Genomic DNA, 7,086 nt, shown 5'->3' with positions numbered 1-7,086 from the left:
TCTCGGATTAAAGATGAATGATTATGCTTAATCCATACTCTCGGACTAGGGACAATAGCTAATCCATACTCTCGGATTAACGACGAATGATTATGCCTAATCCATATTCTCGGACTAGGGACAAATGACTAATCCATACTCTCGGATTAAAGATGAATGATTATGCCTAATCCATACTCTCGGACTAGGGACAATAGCTAATCCATACTCTCGGATTAACGACGAATGATTATGCCTAATCCATATTCTCGGACTAGGGACAATGACTATGTCTAATCCATACTCCCGGATAAGTGACATATACTAACTTCTATTCTTTGAGTTTAACTCACTTGTAATTTGTACTCGTAAGAATATACTACCCAATATTCCTCATATTTAATTTAGGTCTACTCTTTATCCTAAATTATCAAATATAATCAGGTATGTTCTTTAACACGAATTTCAAGCAACATCAATTAACTCGCACATAAACATATAATTAATACTTCAATCAATACTTGTATTAAAATCATGTTCATGAAAGGGACTATGCACTCACCTGAGAAGGTGGTGACTCGGTACTCGGACAGCGCTTCGTTTACTTTAAAATAATTTCCTTCGACAAAACCTAGTATTATCACCAATAGATTTTAGTCTATTATTCGCCGAGACTAATTAATAGTCTAGCTATTATTACTATTATATAAGCGTTAAAAAAATACTTATATAACCCATAATAATAGCCCAAGTATTTATTATATGTTCTTAATAACGTTAATATAATTAAATAAAAACTATATTAAAAATAGCGTAGGCGTAGCTCACTTACAGCGGGTTTTATAGAAAACCAGGCTTTGCTTGGAGTAGCGTTTACAAGCCGAAAAGCTCTTCTTCTCGGAGCCGTCAAGCACTCTGGGGCTTCCGCCTCGTGCTAGGGAGGTTCCCTAGGCTTTTCGGGGGATTTCAGGGCTAGAGAGAGGTTCTAGAGAGAGAGAGAGTAAAGAGAAGAAAGAATGGGAAATGTGTGAAGAAAATGAGGGTGGGAGAGGTGGTATATAGGGTGAAAATGGTTGAACTTGGTGCCACATGTCACCATCTAGTGGCAAGACTTGGGGAGAAAGCAATGGCCAAGATTGTGCCACATCACTCATTTTCGCACAACACACTTCCGACTTCTAAAATCCGTAACTTTCACATACGACCTCCGTTTTTGACGTTCTTTATATCCACGCGTAGGTAAAAGATAATATCTACAACTTTCATTTTGACTCCGTCGGCTAATTCTCGACTGATCTTAAATTTAATAGTACGAGGCGTTTAGACTGTTAAATGACCGCGAAGAATTCGTAACTCCTTCATACGGACTCCGTTTTTGTCTGTATTTTTACCGTTGAGTTCCTATTAATGAGATCTTCAACTCTCATTTATTTCATGTAAGCCAAAAACCGCTCGAACTAAAATTCGAGTTTCGGGCTGTACACTGCTAAGCCGAATCTTAGAAAAATCATAACTTCCTCATACGAAGTCAGATTTGGGTGTTTGTTTTATCGACGCTCTTAGTTTAACATATTCTACGACTTTTGTTTAGATTGCTAAGGCTAAAAAGTCTTCTATCGTAAATTCACTATTTACGTCTTCTGGTGCCGTGCCGGTTTTGCCGTAAAACTTCGGCGGGCCATAACTTCTTCGTTATAACTCGGATTTCGGCGTTCTTTATATGTACGAAAACCTTGTGACATATTATAAAACTTGGTTAAGACTATTCATTCTAAATAATCTTTTGTTGAAAAGTCATTTTTGACCCCTATTGCCTCTAAATTTACTAGCCCGGATCTGTGGGTGTTACACTACAGCAGGGATGTAAAGGTTTTGTGGCGTATGTGATGGATACGCGGGAGGCTTCCGAGAAACCGAGGACAGTGGAGGAGGTTCCAGTGGTGCGCGAGTTTCCAGATGTTTTTCCTGAGGAGTTGCCGGGAGTACCTCCTGCGAGGCAAGTAGAGTTTGGTATCGATCTGATTCCGGGGGCTGTGCCTATTGCGAAGGTGCCTTATCGTCTTGCACCTCCAGAGATGCAAGAGTTGTCCTCGCAACTCCAGGAGTTGTTGGGGAAGGGATTTATTCGGCCGAGTAGCTCGCCGTGGGGAGCACCGATTCTGTTCGTCAAGAAGAAGGATGGTTCACACCGGATGTGCATTGATTACCGAGAGTTGAACAAGGTGACGGTCAAGAACCGCTATCCGTTACCTAGGATCGATGATCTATTCGATCAGTTGCAAGGGGCATCTTGGTTTTCCAAGATCGATTTGAGATCAGGGTACCATCAGGTAAGAGTGCAGGATGAGGACGTCCAGAAGACAACATTCAGGACGCGGTATGGGCATTACGAGTTCGTGGTGATGCCTTTCGGGCTCACCAATGCCCCGGCAGTGTTCATGGACCTCATGAACAGGGTATGCAGGCCGATGCTGGATCGGTATGTGATTGTATTTATCGACGACATTCTAGTGTATTCGCGAACTAGAGAGCAGCATGAGAGACATTTGAGGGAGGTCCTTGAGGTATTGAGGTCGGAGAAGCTATATGCAAAATTCTCCAAATGCGACTTCTGGTTGCGAGAGGTCCAATTTCTTGGACATGTTGTTAATCAGGCAGGGATATTGGTCGATCCGGCCAAGGGGGAAGCAGTGATGAGTTGGGAGGCACCGAAGTCACCTTCCGAGATCAGGAGTTTCCTTGGGTTGGCGGGGTACTATCGGAGGTTTATTAGGGACTTCTCCAAGATCGCGGTACCGCTCACCAGATTGACCTGGAAGGGTGTTACATTCTCATGGGGACCCGAGCAACAGACTTCCTTCGAGACACTACGTCAAAGACTATGCGAAGCCCCGGTATTAGCCCTCCCGGAGGGGATGGTGGATTTTGTCGTATACTGCGATGCATCGATTTCGGGACTAGGTGCAGTGTTGATGCAGAGAGGCCATGTGATAGCCTATGCATCGAGGCAATTAAAGCCTCACGAGGCGAGATATCCCACACATGACTTAGAGTTGGGGGCAGTAGTGTTCGCTCTCAAGATTTGGCATCACTACGTGTACGGGGTTCGTTGTACTATATACACGGACCATAAGAGTTTGAAGTATTTGATGGATCAACCCAACCTAAATATGCGTCGGAGGAGATGGTTGGACGTGGTTAAGGATTATGACTGTGAGATCCTATACCACCCAGGAAAGGCTAATGTGGTAGCCGATGCATTGAGCTGTAGGGCGGAGAGCACTCCATTGCGAGATGTATGTCTGAGACTTACGATGATGACGCCGGTATTGGATGCTATTCGTGGGGCACAGGCTGAGGTTGTGAGATCCGAGATGCAGAAGAAGGAGCGGGTCGTTGGGTTAATTTCAGAGTTCGTTAAGGATGGACGAGGACTTCTGACGTTTCAGGGTCGGATTTGGGTACCATTCGTGGGCGGTACGCGTACTACTTTGATGAAGGAGGCTCACAGATTGAAATTCTCGATCCATCCCGGTGCTACGAAGATGTATTTGGACTTGAGGAAGGAATATTGGTGGCCTTGTATGTAGAGAGATGTCACTTGGTTCGTTGAGAGGTGTTTGACCTGCCGTAGGGTTAAGGCCGAGCACCAGAGACCGCATGGTAAGTTGCAGCCCTTGGAGATTCCTGAGTGGAAGTGGGAACAGATTACGATGGATTTCATCACCAAATTGCCGAGAACTGCCAGGGGAGTCGATGCAATTTGGGTGATTGTGGATAGATTAATGAAGAGTGCACACTTCCTTGCCATTAGCGAGAGTTCATCAGCGGAGAAGTTGGCGGAGTTATACGTGAGGGAGGTGGTATCTCGGCATGGAGTGCCGATCTCGATTGTTTCAGACCGTGATGTACGCTTCACTTCCAGCTTCTGGAAGAAATTCCATGAGGAGCTGGGTACTAAACTGCATTTTAGTACCGCATACCATCCCCAGACAGACGGACAGAGCGAACGGACGATTCAGACATTGGAAGACATGCTTCGAGCGTGTGTGTTAGACTTCGGAGGTAGCTGGGATGCGCATTTGCCTTTGGCTGAGTTTTCCAACAACAACAGCCATCATTCGAGCATTGGTATGCCGCCTTTTGAGTTGTTGTATGGTAGGAGGTGTCGGACTCCCATTTGCTGGGGAGAGGTGGGACAGAGAGTGATGGGCAGTACAGAGATCGTACTCCAGACGACAGAGCAGATTCAGCAGGTTAGGCAGAGGTTATTGACCGCCCAGAGCCGACAGAAGAGTTATGCAGACAGACGCCGGTCTGAGCTGGAATTCCAAGTTGGCGACTTCGTTCTCCTGAAGGTTTCTCCCTGGAAGGGAGTTATCCGGTTCAGAAAGAGGGGCAAGTTGGGGCCCCGGTTCATAGGTCCTTTTCGTGTAATTGCAAGGGTAGGTCGGGTAGCCTATCGATTGGAGTTGCCAGCAGAGTTGGGACAGATTCACAATACCTTTCACTTATCACAATTGAGTAAGTGTATAGCCGATGAATCGGCAGTGGTTCCGTTAGAGGATATTCAGGTGGATGCGAGCCTGAATTACGCCGAGAGACCGGTAGCTATCAGGGATCGGAATATCAAGGTTCTGCGGAACAAGGAAGTACCTCTGGTGTTGGTTCAGTGGCAACATCGGAAAGGATCGGAGATGACTTGGGAGCCGGAGCGTGAGATGCGGGAGCAACATCCGGAGTTATTCGCAGAGTGAGACTTCGAGGGCGAAGTCTAGTTCTAGTGGGGGAGAGTTGTAACAGCCCGGAATTTCAGGTATTGCTTTAAAACTATTTTTGGGCATTTTAGGAAGGGACTCGGCGAGTTGGAGCCAGACTCGCCGAGTAGGACCACAGACTTGGTTGCGGGTTCGCGACTGGACTCGACGAGTCCAGATATGGACTCGGCGAGTCGACGTTGTTCAGCAGAAACCCTAGCCGTTTGGTTTTGGATTGTATATAACGCCTTTTAGGCCGTCATTGTCCGTCTTTTGGCCGATTAAGAAGAACCTAAGCGTCTGTGGACATCTAGAGCAGAAGTGATGGCTATTTGAACCTTGAAGAATTTGTTAGGCAAGAAGAGGAAGGGTTTTGGCCAAAGGAAGATCAAGGGGATCGAAATCTGAGGTTTGGGGACACAGAGAGTACGTTTTTCAGGTAATACTTCGCCTCATTCCTGTTATTTTGAGGTGTACACGGATTTAGGGTTTATCAAACCCATTTGGTGATTAGATGGATTATTATGTTTTTACCCAAACGTTTATACCCCAGTAATCGGATGTTTAGAGGTCCAGAAAGTCCCATGATTGTGTATTTCGGGACCATACGTATTTCAGGAAGCAGTTGATCGACTGCATGGCATGGACTCGCCGAGTCCAATGAACAGACTCGACGAGTAGCTTGAAGATTCACTGGGACTCGGCGAGTGGAGTCGGGGTGGCCCCGCGATTCTTCCACGTGGATCTCGTCGAGTCAAGGGGGATACTCGATGAGTAGAAAGGGAACATCAGGGAAAGTTGGAGAGGACGTCTCGACTCGTCGAGTCACCTTTGCACTCGACGAGTCCGGTCCAGTTGACCGTTGACCAGAGTTGACCTGCATATAATTTCTTAGGGTCAGTTGTCTTGAATGATAAGAGTATTAATAAGGGTATATGGTATTATAGGGAGTCTGCAGATCGGCGGATCGAGTGCGAGTGATTTCAAGAGTTGATAGTTTTCATTACCACGAGGTGAGTCTTCTCACTATACTACAACCGGAAGGGTTTGACTGTGTGACCGGAAGGTCGGATATGATATGTGTTATGTATGCTATAAATAGAAAGGTAGTTGCTATGCATGCTATGTATGTTTATGGGCCGGAAGGCAATATGTTATGCGACAGAAAGGTCAGGTATGATATATGATATATGTGTTATATGGGTTAGAGTAAATGTATTATGTGTTGTATATGTTTATGGGCCGGAAGGCAATACGTTATGGGCCGGAAGGCGATATGTTACGGCCGGAAGGCAATATGTTATGGGCCGGAAGGTGATTATGTTTACGGGCCGGAAGGCAATGTGTTGTGGACTGGAAGGTCAGGGCCTGGAAAGGCGTATATGTGTAAGTCGTATACTGGGGAACTCACTAAGCATTTATGCTTACAAGTTGTTATGTATGTGTTGCAGGTACTAGCGAGGACTGTGGGAAGGCGCCGGCATGATGCATACACACTGCTGCTATTTGAGATCTTGGGGATTTTATATATGTATTTGATATGAAACATGGAATAAATACTTTTGGTTGAATGAAATCACTTAATTTTAAATGAAAAATTTATTTGAAAATTTGCGTTGTTACATATATCTTCCCAGTTTTGACCATATGTCTCTAAGCCCACTTGTGTTGTCCAACAATCGTAATTCTTTTGTACTGTCCTAGTGACACTGATTTTAGTATGAATGCAGCACGTATACCTACTTAAATATTTTACTATTGAAAGTATAAACTCTTGGTCAGAGTATTTTTAATCCCTTATGTATTTATAGTTAGTATATCTTTTATGGGTTGATATACTCAATTCACTATAAACAATGCTCTGATACCAATCTGTCACACCCCAAAACCAGGAACGGCGGAAACGTTCTGGGGCGGAGGACGTCATGTATAATATCAACAACAATGTAAAGTAGTAAACAAGCAACAACATCATCCATTGCATTAATAATATAATTATTATACAAATGTGTTCTGTCAAATTTTGATAAACACTAAAGCATAAATCAAAATGAAAGATAAGTCTTGAACAAGCTCCATCTTCCTTTCTCCTTGCATCGGTACCTGTCTATGATGACCTGAGGATAAAAGTAATTTTGAAAGCGAGTATCAGCTTTAAAGCTGGTGAGATCATAAGTATTTAGTGTCTTAATTTGTATGTGAGAAAATGTAAGTATATGTATTTAAAAGTATTGAAAGTGTATATGAACTGTAAGTGTTTGAAAAACCCTAGAATCCCTATGATTCCTATAAATGACAAAAGGAGTCTTCTACCAAGACTTAACTGTTCTGTATGTAGTCTTCTACCAAG

The sequence above is a fragment of the Lactuca saligna genome, chromosome 5 (assembly GCF_052625555.1).
Source record: "Lactuca saligna cultivar CGN05327 chromosome 5, ASM5262555v1, whole genome shotgun sequence".
NCBI classification, from domain to species: domain Eukaryota; kingdom Viridiplantae; phylum Streptophyta; class Magnoliopsida; order Asterales; family Asteraceae; genus Lactuca; species Lactuca saligna.
This window is presented reverse-complemented; position numbering follows the sequence as displayed.